Raw genomic sequence first — 13,881 nt, forward strand, 5'->3', positions numbered from 1 at the left:
TGGGACAGGCGTTAGAGAGCTAATTATTATGGTTTATTAGTGAAGCGCCAACATATTCCGCAGCACGGTACAATGGGTTTACAGAGTTATGTATATTACATAGACAGTTACATACAAATGAGGACAGACACGCGTAAACAGATACAAAGAGGTAATGAGGACCCTGCTCGGCAGAGTTTACAATCTAGAGGGAGCGAGGGACAATGTTGAAACAAGAAGGTAAAGTGGTTACTCATTATAGGATGGAGCTGATTCCATTAAGATTTTTTGTGGGGCTGTCACATAGGGTGGAGATTGGTCCATTCGCACAGCTGGGCCCAATGGGGTTGGAGTGGAAGGAGAGTTGGATGTTTGAAGTATGGCAAATAGGCTTCCTTAAAAAGGTGAGTTTTCAGTGAGTTTTTAAATATCTAAATGATGGGGTGAAGATAAAGGTAGGGAATTCCCGAGAGAGGGGGAAGCCCGGGAGAAGACTTGTAGGCGGGAGTGAGAGGAGGTAATAAGGTAGGAGGAGAGGTGGATGTCGTGGGAAGAACGTTGAGGGCTTTTAGATATATATATTTGGGGTGAGGGCTGAGATGTAAGGGGGGGGGTAGCATCTGTGAGAGCTTTGTAAGTCAGAGCTAGGGTTTTAAATTTGATTCTAGAGGATATGGGGAAGCCAGTGTAGGAATGTGTATAGTGGAGCAGCAGAAGTGGAGCGGTGAGTGAGTGCATGAGCCCTTTTGGAGTAGTGTGCAACATTTGTGACTTGGATTTTCAGGGGCAATGTGTGGTGGCAGGAGCCATCTTGTCTAAGGCTGATGAGAGTGTATGTCATAAAGAAAGGTTGCTAGGTCACGGCAGGAAAGGGTAGATAGGATAGAGAGAAGAGGTGGGGAAAATGTTGAAAATTGGAGGGGGTCTAGGGCATGTAGGTTTCTGTATGTGCATGTGGAAGAAGGCTGTTGGGAAGGGTGAAGCGGTTAGTGTGAGGCTAAAGGTTAGAAGGTGATGATCAGAGAGAGGGAATGGCATGTTAGAAGAGTGAGAGACCGAGCAGAATCTGTAGAAAAACCAAGTGAAGGGATTGGCCATTACAGTGAATAAGAGAGGTAGTCGACTGGGAGAGACCATAGGAGGAAAGATAAGATAGGCAGCTGAAGTGGCATTGTGATTGTCAATAGGTATATTAAAGTCTCCCAGTATGACAGCAGGTGTGTCAGAAGAGAGGGGGTGAGGGAGCCAGGTGACAAAGAAATGGTGTAAAGAAATAGAGATGTAGGTCCAGGGGGACAAGAGATGACAGCGGCACAGAGGGAAAGCATTGTAAAAGAGACAGATAGTGTAGACTTCGAAAGATGAGGCAGAGGGAATGGGGAGTAAAATATGAAATGTGCAGCATGGGTAAAGTAGTGTGCCAACTGCTCAGCTCTGTCTATTGCCTGATCTGGGGGTGTAGCTAAGGCAGAGACCACTACAGGAGAGTGTAGCAGGGCAGGCAGTGTCTGAGGGAGTGAGTCAGGTTTTTCTAACAGCTAGAAGGTTGAGAGCGTTGGAAATGAGCAGGTCGTGTATTGCAGTGACTGTTGCAGACAGATTGTGCATTCCATAGGGCACAGGAAAAGGGAAGGGAGAGGTGAAATGGGATTGAGGTTGGAGTGCTTGACAGTGCATGGCGAGACGGGGACTTTGGGGTGGGGTGTGGGACATGAAAGGATTGGTGTATGGGACATGAAAGGATTGGTGTATGGGACATGAAAGGATTAGTGTATGGGACATGAAAGGATTAGTGTATGGGTAGGACATGTCGCACAGAGTAGGAGTAGTAGTGAGGAGGGGGAGATTAGGACAGGTTGTTGCTGGGTTTAAACATTTTTTTTATTTAACATTTGGGTGATGGGGGTGTGATGTGAGAAGCAGAAAAGAATGGGAAATTAGAGGGTTTATGGGTGAAAGTGTGGGAACTAGGGTAGAGGAAAAGTGCAAGTGAGAGAGCGGAGTAATGGTAATCCAAAGCTGAGAGGTGGCTTAGGTCATTACAAAAAAGGGCACTGTGAAAAATGGAAGGTTACGAGTATTTATTTATTTGTATTTATTTATAAAATGTTTTACCAGGAAGTAATACATTGAGAGTTACCACTCGTTTTCAAGTATGTCCTGGGCACAGAGTAAGATTCTCGGAGGTTCAGTACCCTCTATTATCATATTAGTGAAGTTATAGATGTCTTAGTTGGTTATCTTCTATACAGTATGTATTTATGTATCTTAGGCAGAGGAGGATACTACCAATAAAAAAAAACGCCAGAATATTTAAGAGCAAAGCAATTATCTGGAATCTGTTATTAACTTGAATGTCGGTTTTGGGGAATACTGAATCAGTCCTTTAATCTGCATTTCTAAACTATATTCATTTTTTACGGTCCCCCCAACTGCAAAACCAGGAAGAAAAATGCACTGAAAAGTAAAATACACCCAGTGCTTTTTTGATAAATCTGGTGTCATTATTTGCTCTATTGTTGCCCTGGTTTGCAGCTTGGAGATGTTGATACATATATATATATATACAGGCATACCCCGCTTTAAGTACACTCACTTTAAGTACACCCGCAAGTAAGTACATATCGCCCAATAGGCAAACGGCAGCTCACGCATGCGCCTGTCAGCACGTCCTGAACAGCAATACCGGCTCCCTACCTGTACCGAAGCTGTGCGCAAGCAGGGAGACTATAGAGCCTGTTACAAATGCGTTATTTACATCAGTTATGCACATATATGATGATTGCAGTACAGTACATGCATCGATAAGTGGAAAAAGGGAGTGCTTCACTTTAAGTACATTTTCGCTTTACATACATGCTCCGGTCCCATTGCGTACGTTAATGCGGGGTATGCCTGTAGTTGGTTAGGTTATGGTGAGTTAAAAAAGTGACAAAAACCCTCCACAGCAAAGCATATAGCAAATGGAAATATAACTGTATGCTCATTTGCATGTCTTAGGCAGGTCTGCAACTTAACCCTGGCTGTACTTAATGCTGTGACCATGCAGCAAGCTTAAGCCTATAGGGAACCATGTTTAAAATGGTTTTGAAGCAAAAAGTGGCACTGTGTGCTCATTTGCATATCATTTCCCAGAATCCCTTGCTGCAGTGGAAGTGCTGTGTGATAATGGTGAAAGGCGGGGTTGCAGACCTGCCTAAGACATGCAAATGAGCATACAGGAATATTTCCATTTGATATATATATACACACACACACACACACACACACAAGATTTGGGATCTCTGGATCCCACAACAGTGACATTTCCACAGCATAATTTTTACTTTCATTTGTCAGATCTAATTCTTGAAAAATAATGAATGTAGTTTTTTTTTCTAGCAGTTGAATCCCCTAGGATATCGTAGAATTATGACCAATAAGTATAACCATGAGAAAGAGGGTGGTATCTAATGTTACACCTCTTTAAGACTGTGTGCAGTACATAGACAGGCAACACACTAAAAGATGGAAAACCTACAGTAAATCATCAATATTGTACATCCTGGGGAAGAGAGATGAGAGAGGATAAGATATTCAAATACCTTAGGGGGACGTGTAAAAAGAAAGCATTTGCAAATGAAACGAAATGTTTCTTTGATCCGAATCTGGAGGTACAAAGGTACATGTGAAATGTGAGACAGTATGTCTTCATTTTAGTAAGGTTTCTGTGCATGACAATGTTTCACAGAGTAATCATTCTTACGTTTGTATCTATTTATCTATCTATCTGTCACAAGACCTTCGCGCTCAATCTCCTCATATTGGAAAGCTCGTTACCTACGACTTTCCAGGAAAATGTCAGGTTTTTACATTTGCCAACTTTTTCCCCCTACTGATTTTTTTGCCCAACCTGTTTCAGTCTCCATTATCCTATTACTGGGCTGCACTTATTTCATCCCCCCCTCTCCTCCAGAAGTCTTAGAAATTACTTAACGGCTTACAGTTTTAAACAGATACTTAATCACTGTTCAGCTCTGCAAAACACAAGCCCTTGGTCCTAAATTCCTATCGCTTGCCATTCAGTGACCCACTTGCCTAACATTCCAGGCATGGGCAAGCAGTCTTATTTAAGGATAAGACACAGGACGGGTTTATTTTCTATTTACAAAAAAAAATTGTATAGCACAATAACCAGGAAGAAACATATTTTAGAGCTGGGAAAAGGTACAGAATAAATTGTCACTTTAACAAGCTAACATAAAGTACGTAAGTGATAAGTAGTTACATGACTAAATGTTAATACGAGCATACAAAAGCTACCTTTTATATCCTTTAGCAAAAATAATCTAATATTAACACTAGAAAACGTTATTTTATAGGTGGGACATGGTGTTTTTTCTATTTATACTTGTTTTTATATCCACGGTGTGTTACATGTACATAGCACAGTTCCCTCAATATTTATTTCATTTACATTAATTTACAAAATATGCTGGACTGTTCTTTAGCAACCACTTAATACATATTAAATCCTTTAATTGCTGGTTGTTATCCTCCTCCAGATTCAATTGAAAGGCTAATTGCTCAATGTATTGCACGCAAATGCACACGTAGCCCCAGGTGTAATTTGCACAAATACCAATGTAATAGTAACCCCTCCGCTGCTGGAAGAAATCAGTGCTTCACTAATCTTTCAGTGCAATCGAAATTTAGATCTAAAAATAAATATAAGCAGCCTAATAATAACAATCAACATTTTCAAATGCTATACTATTACAAATGCATGTGTACGTTTGTAATTGATCAGTTTCACTGCCAGTGTACGCTGTGCTGTAGACTGATGAAAACAACACAGGCAGTGTTACTAACGTACCTGTTTGTCACACTACGACATGTTGCCCTTTTTTATTCCGCTCATGTTTAAACTAATGTGCTCAGATTAGAATCGGAAACAAGGGCTGGATTGAAATCTCTTGATGACATTGAGCCAAATTGCCAATAATGATACAGAAATAACGAATCCCTGGATTGTATTTAAGATCACTGGTCACGTTAAACAGTCAAAGTCGATCCCATTTTTTTGGTTTTTTTATTTGTAGTTATTGTAAGAGATCTTTTTTTTTTTCAACTTCAAATTTTTATATAATTTTTTCATATCCAATAAAACATTGCATATTTAGAACTTTCAAACGTGGAATAAAAAATATTCTTATCAAAATTGTAACATGTTATCTGTTTGTAATCAAGCAAAAAAAAAAAAAAAAGACAAAAAAAAAAAGGGGGGGGAGGAGAGCTGTTCAGATTTTTACAATCTGATTGTTCTGTTTCTGCTTGTTGCTTTAGCAACCCCCCTCTCCCCTCTCCCCTCTCTCCCCTCTCTTCTCCCCTCCCCTCTCCTCTCCCCTCCCCTCAGGCCTTTGGCACGTTCCTTTCTCCCTGTCACATGGTACCTTCAAAGCTGTTTCCTTCTGGGACTGTGTTTGAGTTCCTTCCTTTTCAAAGATTCCTGCCTCTGCTTAGGCTACGCTTATAGTGCTGGCAACGGCGACGCGACCGTCGCGTCAAAACAAATGCATTGTCGTCGTCATCTGCACTTAGAGTGCACGCGGGGGCGACGGGGTGATGGAGCGACAGTGCTACCAAAAAGCTGGTAGTCATTGATTTTTGGAGAGACAGTCGCCACATGTGACTGCCTCTAAACCAAACACAGAGCACCTATTGCACTCAGCCCTCCCCCTTGGTGACATCACTGGCCTTGTCGCCAGTGACAACTCTCAAACTTGAAATACAACTTTGGCGACGGGTGACGTCATCGGCGGCACTAGAAGCGCAGCCTTATCTTCTCCCAAGTGCTCTCACTGTGAGAGAGCTGTTTCTTACCTATTTCTTATTTTTATACTTCCCCAAAACGTTTTCCCACCTTTTATTTCTGTTTTTTGTTCTCATAATAAACGCCAGAAATCCAGAAGACTCCATTTTGTATAGAAAAAGAAACTTAATAAACTGCCTGTCTCAACTTATCAAGCCACAGTAAACCTGGGACAGAAAACTGAGACATACTGTAGTTCTGGAGATATACACATTTGTTTTTCACACAAGATTGAAGCAGGGGGTCTCCGGAGCTGAACTCCATTAATTTCAGCTCCGTGGACGCCCTGCTTCCTGAGATACTTCCCTCCGGAGGGGGTGCCGGTACATCCTGCAAGTTTAAAGCTTTGGCTGCGCTTATAGAGACGTCACAGAGCTGGTTCGCCCTCATTGGGCAAACCGCTCACGTGACCGGCCTGTCGCGCCAAGAAATCAGTAATCAACTGATTTCTTGCGCGCACGCCGCATAGACGCGAACACTGCCTAAAGGCAGTCTGTTCGCTGAGCGTGCGGACGCGCGGCACCATGTCCGAGGCCTTCTGCATCACATGGGCATCAGATGATGGCACTGCTTTCTATTGGCCCGTAGGGCGCAAAGCTTTGAAAATCGGCCATTACGTGATCTGTGCAAGCAGAGTGGAGAGGCTCCTGGCACTCCCTGTGGAGGTAAATATCTCCGGAAACAGGGAGTCCCAGAGCTGAAATGAATGGGGTCAGCGCCGAAGACCCCCTGCTTCAATCCTATATTAAGAAAAAAAATTGCAAATAAGATCGCCCGCTTGGATTGCTTTTTTATGTGTCTACGGGAAGTTAAAATGAAGCTCCCCCGGGGCAGTCTAAAGGTTACCATGGTAACCTCAGAAGTTAGAGATTAAGAAAATCACATTTTTCAACTCTAGAATAACATTTAAAAAAGAGCAGGACGTGCTCAGATGCTATTACAGGAGTTAAACTCACACAGGCTTCTGAGTTGGATTGCTGCTTTACAGGATCCATCATGGGGGCTCTATGGACACATTCTGTCAGATTAACTCTTAGAATGAATGGACATGTCAAAGTGATCAAGAGCCAGGTGCTGACTGCATTTCATAGGCACAGTGAAATAACTGTCTTTATTAAAGCCCCTCTGGCAGCGGACGGGTTAATTATCGTGTCAATGTCAGACCGAGCAGGCATCCGTTATCAAACCAGAACATGCACCTTCAAAAGGACAGTCTGAAGCACTAAAGACTGCAACCTTCTCTGGGCAGTGACCCCGTTCCTTAATGTAACAGTAAGTGATAATCTGATATTCTAATTACATGAGTGCACCATTGTCATTCATCTCACATTGTATTTTAGGTAACGTATTTATAACATAATAACATTATAGGTAATAATATTGTAACCAAGCTTTTCCTCACTGTAATCAGCCTTCCCTTAGCTACAGGTATCTTCAGGGACACATACCCTTTCTTTGCAAACAGGGATTGTTTATTACGTAACCTTCACCAAAACTTCTCCCGGTATGGACTTCCGCATCACCCAGCACCATTCTTTATAGGTTACTCGACTTGCTATGGTTAAACCTGAAGATGGGCAGTAAAAAGTCCATGAAAGGCCATAGAGTCTGAAATCCCATAAGGGTGGCAGTCTGGCCTGCAGCAGGAATAGTGTTCGACCGCCTGCTATTGAACAGATGTGTGTATGTACATAAGATGTTTATTTATAGAGATGGTGCTCACGTAGGACGGGGGTGAAGACCTCAAAGGAAAGGAACGCATTGATTGTATTTTATTTAATTATGGGAACATTTTTTCATTCCTATCGACTGCCAATGTGTTTATCTGTGCCCCTTTCTGGGTATAGATGAACACAGTGACAAGCAATGCATATTTAGGCAATTAAAAAAATTCCTTACAATGTATTGTATTTTGTATTGGGATGGAGGGTGAGGGTAGTTGCCAGGGGAGGGTGGTTAGGCCTCCCGGGTGAGTAGCGGGGAAAGGGGGTTAACCTCCTAATTACTAACTTAATGCTGGCTGGTTAATGTTTTATTTTTAATGGGCAAATGCGCAACTATCCATATCTGGATAATAGTAATTTTCCCCATTACTGTACTGTACGTGGTAGGTTGAGGTGTGTGGGGGGGGGGGGAGTTGTTGTATTGCTTTTTATTGTATTGCATTGTAATGTTTTTTTTAATGGGGAAAATCTCTATTAGCCATTCCTGTGTGGTGGTGTTGTTGGTACAAGGGGTGGGTGAAGGTGGTAGTTGCACCAGGGTGGGTGTTTAGGAGGGTAGTGTGAGGGGTTAACCCCTTCATTACCTTAGCGGTTGTAAGTCCTAAGCTAATGAAGGCGTTAACTTCTACTGCAACCCTCTTGCAAGGCCTAAACACCAACTTGTACCAACAAAAAAATCAGTGCCTGCGATTTAACCCTTTCATTATCTTAGCGGTTAGCCGCTACAGTAATGAAACTGGCTGTAATGTTATTTTTCCTTCGTAGGATTGAAACCGGAGGCCGCGGGGACCCCCGGGCTGCCCCGGAGATGCGAGGACTAGCGGGGCCCTCCGGTATTAATCCTATGCAGTAAAACTAAAAGAAACTCCTGTTATGCATATTGCAATTCCTTTAGTGCCAGCCTTTAGCTGTCAAGAAAAGATTGCAAGTTTTTATAGCACTATATGCATAACGGAGTTTAGTGAGTAGCAGTTTCTGTCAAAAAAAAAATTGCAATTTCGAGCATTTTGTGGCTTACCGAAAAGCTTGTTTTAGCCGGAGTGTGTTAGTACTATAAAAAGCTGTTTTAGTGTGGTATTGCCCTGTTATCGGAGCTTTGTGAATAGCTAAAAGTCACTTATAAGTCACTTATCCAAGTTTAGTGAATAATGCCATTAGAGAGATGCTGTATGATAGGTATGATTCATACAATTATGTATCTGTCTTAAGCCTACAGACTATTAATTTATGTATTTTAAAGAAGGGACCTCTTTGGTTCCTTCACGGTTTGCAAACCTGGTCTGTAGGAATAGCTGTCTATTTTAGATAGAATATGTTTCTGCGGTAACGTATACTGTATATGTAACATTTGCCACTTTATTGATGCATTTTGAAAGAAAGTTTAGTCTGTAGTTTTTTCTTATGTTCCATCTGACATACAGAACAATGAAAAGCAAAGCTGCACAACAATGATATATACAGTAATATAATATACTTGCAACAACCGGTGCTCCTGGTTCAGGGAAAACTGCCTGCAGATCCTGAGCTAGTGAAAAGAATTGATGATCCAGGACACAATACGGATTTTCAAAAAAGAATTCTTTTTTCAACATAGCACCAAATACGATGTTTCGTCCTTCTTAGAGGACCTTTTCATGCCAGTCACTTGAAAAAGTCCTCCGAGAAGGATGAAATGTTGTATTTGGTGCTATTTTGATAAATTAAATCTTTTTTGAAAATCCATATTGTGCCCTGGACCATCTGTCATACAGCAATTGCATTTAGATTGAAAATGTATATACCTCCTTTTTGATATGTAGTACATGGTAATACCAGAGTGCATTGTGATGGGGTTCTTTTTTTATTTTTGTTGGTTGCATATTGTAGACCTTTATATGCACCACCTTATATTGTTGGGTACGGGTTATAGATACAGTCTAGAGCAGGCTATAGACAACTACTCTCTTCTTTTGTATATGAAGTTGACAAGCCGCAAGACCAAAGAGGAGAAGATTGCAATAGTTAAGTGTGGAGATAAGGAGTGCATGCATTATAATTTTAGTTGTAGAGGAATAGGGTAGAATATGGCAATGCTGCGAAGGAACAATTAGCAAGATTTAGCAACAGAATTATTATGAGAGGAGTCAAATATTATACCTAGGCAGAATGCTTGGGATACTGGGTAATTGTAACATTATTGACTGTGACAGAAAATTGAACAATTGGGCCTGGTTTCGGAGGGATTATCAGCTTCCGGCGATGGAGGGCCATCCAGTGTGAAATAGCAGACTGACAATCGGTGACTGGTTGTCAAGAGTAAGCTTAGGGGTTAGTTGTGTGCCATGCGTAGATGTGATATTTGAAACCAAAGAAGCAAATCAGTGAGACTGTATACTGTATATAGAGAAAAAATTGTGGTCCCAAAACAGTGCCCTGAGGCACCCTAAAAGACAGGTTGACAGGAGAGGAGGAAAAGCTAGCAATAGAGACACTAAAGACCAGTTATAAAGATAAGAGACTAAGGAGATGGCTTTGTTTTGCGAATACCAAGGGAGTGAAGAAGTGATAGAGGGTAGTTAACAGTGTCAAAAGCAGCAGAGAGGTCAAATAAATTAGAAGGGAACAGAGCTCTTTAGATAATTTGCTACTTTGACGAGGGCAGTTTCAGTAGAATAGGTGGTTCGGAAAACAGATTACAATGGGTTCAAGAGGTTATGAGTATTCCGGAAATTGAGGAAGCGTGAATAGAAAAGATGTTCAAGAAGCTTGGTTGCAAAACACCAGAGAGAGACAACTCAGTAGTTACATGATGATATATGATCAATGGTATTGTTGTTGGGGATAGGTGTGATTGTTTCATGTTTGCAAGCACAGAGAATGGTACCTGCGTGGAGAAAGGAGTTGAGAATGTGTGTAAGTATAGTAGAATAAGAGTAAGAGACCGGATGAGTTGAGAGGGAATGGGATCATGGTTGCATGTACAGTAGTGGAAGGAGAGCAGGGTTGTAGCTGAGACCATTTCAGTTCTATCACCGATGGGAAAGAGTACGGGGTAGACATGGGGGTGTTATGAAGAGAATATGATGCAAGGGGGATGCCTTTGCCTTGAGATCATTTGTAAACTCTTAAGGTGTAGTCTAAAGAGAAAATAAGGTAGGATGTTGCAGGAGAGAGTCAACCATTTTAATTAATTAGTATGGAGAAGTAGGTTTAACCTGAGTGAGGGTGCAGTTAAAACAGGTAAGGAACAATTTGTAAAGGAGGAAGTTAGAAAGAGTACGAAATATGCTTCAGAGGAGCGAGAGCAGGAGCATAGGAAGTATGTAGATGTTTTAAGTCATGGTTGAGTGAGGGTTAAAGTGGTGAGTGTTCAAGAGAATAAGGGAAGCATGCTGGTTAAGGCCGCGTCCATAGTGCAGGATACAAACACTATGACAGCAATTCATATGCGCATAGTGCGCGCTAGCACGTGCATATGCGCTACAGGGAGAGCGGCGCTTCGCAATACAAACAAGTTTGTATTTCAAGCGCGATGCCTGAGCGCACGTAAGCTAGCTCGTTCCACTATGGACACGGCCTAAGGAAATCTGTGAAGTCCAGCAGCAAAGGTGCGGCCACACCTACTGTCCTAACAGCCTCTACATCTACACAAAGCCTTCTCTGGGAGCTACTAAGGCTACTGAAATTACCCTTCATGCGTCAAAAGGGCTGCACATTACACACACATCATCATTAGTATATTACATTTTGGGTTATTTTTATCACCTGTACCATGCCAAGTCCCTTTATAGTAAATGAGGCGCTTGTGAGCACATTCACATGTCTTAGACAGGTCTGCAACTGTGCCTTTCACCATTATCACCTAGCATACAGTGCTTTCACTGCTGCAAGGGATTCTGGGAAATGACATGCAAATGAGCACACTGTCACCTTTTGCCTGAAAACCATTTTTACATGGAACCTTTATAAGCTAATGCTCGCTGTTAACACAGCTTTTAAAGCACAGCATGGGATTATATGCAAAGCCAGAGAAACCACTCACAGACATGTTTTCACCTTGATGGGTCTCATCAGTGTGAGGTTGGTTGTACTGGCTTTGCAATTTTCAAGGCTGTAGGATTTAGCGTACACATTTTAAGTTATGGTAGAGAGGAAAAAGGCGACAAGAAACCTCCACCTTAACTTAAAATGTGCATGGTAAATCCTACCAGGCACTCTCATGAATTCAATATAGAAAAAAAGGTTTTAAAATCCGCCAACATATAGCAGAATCCGCGGATTGGATTCTTACAAATCTGTACGGATTTATACAGTGGTGGTTTTGGAATAATCTGCACGTATTGAAACTGGAACAATCCGCCGGCGGATTTTACACCGCTAAACGGATTTTGAATGGAAAGCCCGGGAAATTCCGGGACACGGATTTTGACCGTTTCACCCATCTCTATCCAAGACAACATTTAACCATTCCAATTTTGCTAATTCCTTGTTCTCAAATCATCTTCCCATTGCAACTATCCCAAAAACAGTTTTACCCCATTATATCCCAAAAGGCTACAAGAGTAAATAATCTTACCCCTGCACCCGTAAGCAACGGCCCTCTAGCTTCTTTGCTAAAACATAACTAACAAGTGTTAAAGAGAAATAGAGAGAATACATACTAAATTACTTTATCACAGTAATACATTCACAAAACACATCAAACCATTTTACATAATATAATCTTTTTCATCAATGATTCTCCAATGATGCTGAATGTTGCATAAATAAAACCCTTTCACAGTCACTGGGGTATAATGCAATACAGATCAAAAGGGTTCAATCTTTTTCTAAGCCCATCACTTGCAGGTAAAAGAAAGTAAGACATGTTACAGAGGCAGCCAGGTTGACAGAATCAAAGGCAAGATTAGGGGGTTGTGTTTAGAGACATAACCTCCAATGACTATATTACTCTCTCCCTTTAAACCTCTCCTTTTAAGTCCCTTTAATCAAATAATGCATAGATACTAGGATGGTAGTAATGACTGCAACACTTTATTAACCATATTATGTAAAACATATGTAGCCCTGTCCCTTATGGGCTCCCAGTAGCGCTCTCCCCCCCCCTCCGCGGGCGCCAGGAGTGTGGCGGGGTCCCTAGATCTCCGGGTTTCCCTCAGCTGTAGAGCTAGGGCTTCTTTTGGCTCGCACATGCGCAGTAAGTCCCTGCAGCCTGCGGACATTCCCTTAGCTTGGCGCATGCGCAGGATAGGTGCGAGTGAGGCGGCCAATGGGAGAATAGCTCCCAAGAAGACTACAGCCCCCAAGATGCAAAGGGGCAGGGCCAGGTGACGCCAGGGAGTCAGTAGGGTTGCCCGAATTCCCTGCTCCCCAGATAGATACATTTTGCATGTTGGGAGAGCAGGCTGTCAGTGCCAGGAGAGGATAGAGGAAGGAGGTGCAGGTGCAGAGGGCACGTAGCCTCTGAACTAGGCCAGAAATCCCCCTAGGCCCCAAATAGGCCCTGAGACCCCCTTCAGTTTGAGGCAGCTGTAGGGACAGGCCCTAGGATAGGGAACCTGCCCCATTAGATCTGCAACAGAAAGTGAGGGACACAGCAGACGCTGTAACCCTGATGAGGGGCCTGAGACCAGCCCCCCTCAATCCAAAGAGACTGCCCGAGGCGGGATCACTTCAGATAGACAGCCTTCTATATGGAGATCACGATGCTGGAGCAAAGGTCGCTGGATCGTGGGTCCATTCTGATCACTGTTGGGGTGACCTCTTTCCTCCCACACTACTGTCTCTGAGCTGAGGGAGGAGTGGCGGATCGCAGCCTCTACGTCATCAGGCAGCGGGAGGTGATCTCTCAGCAGCCAGCTGAGTTTTGTGCCTGGAGCCGCAGCACCCTTTGCAGAGGGTCACAGTACATCATGGTTCCCCAGCACCCTGGTTGAGAAACACTGCTCTAAACAACAACAATAATAATAATAATAATAATAATAATAATAATAATAATAATATAGAGACCCTTAACACCATTCTCTAAGTCCCCAGTGCCTTAAAACTACAAAACCCAAACCTTTTACAAAATTGGACAATTTATTAGGATGCCTGTGACACCTTTTCAATGCTTTGCAATCCCATATTCCAGCCCATCTCAATCTAGGAATCACCTGAGACTGAATAAAAACATTCATCTGAAAGATCAGCGGCACCTAGGCCAAATATCTCTGCATCCTAAGAATAAGCTCTAAAGATGTAAGAGAACCTAAGTCATTCCCACCAACAAATATAACTACCGCCGCAAGTGTTGTGGCAAATGACTTGTCAAAGAACAAGTGACAAAGGACTTGATTGCCCAAAATA

The 13,881-nt window shown here is 42.4% G+C and overlaps 1 protein-coding gene across 14 annotated transcripts in view; it reads right to left on the reverse strand.

Annotated features, from left to right (window-relative positions):
- The window catches only part of TENM3 (teneurin transmembrane protein 3), an 816,371-nt gene that overhangs the window by 604,190 nt on the left and 198,300 nt on the right, over positions 1-13,881 (reverse strand). The window lies entirely within an intron of this gene.

This window comes from Ascaphus truei, chromosome 1 (assembly GCF_040206685.1).
Source record: "Ascaphus truei isolate aAscTru1 chromosome 1, aAscTru1.hap1, whole genome shotgun sequence".
In the NCBI taxonomy this organism is placed as follows: domain Eukaryota; kingdom Metazoa; phylum Chordata; class Amphibia; order Anura; family Ascaphidae; genus Ascaphus; species Ascaphus truei.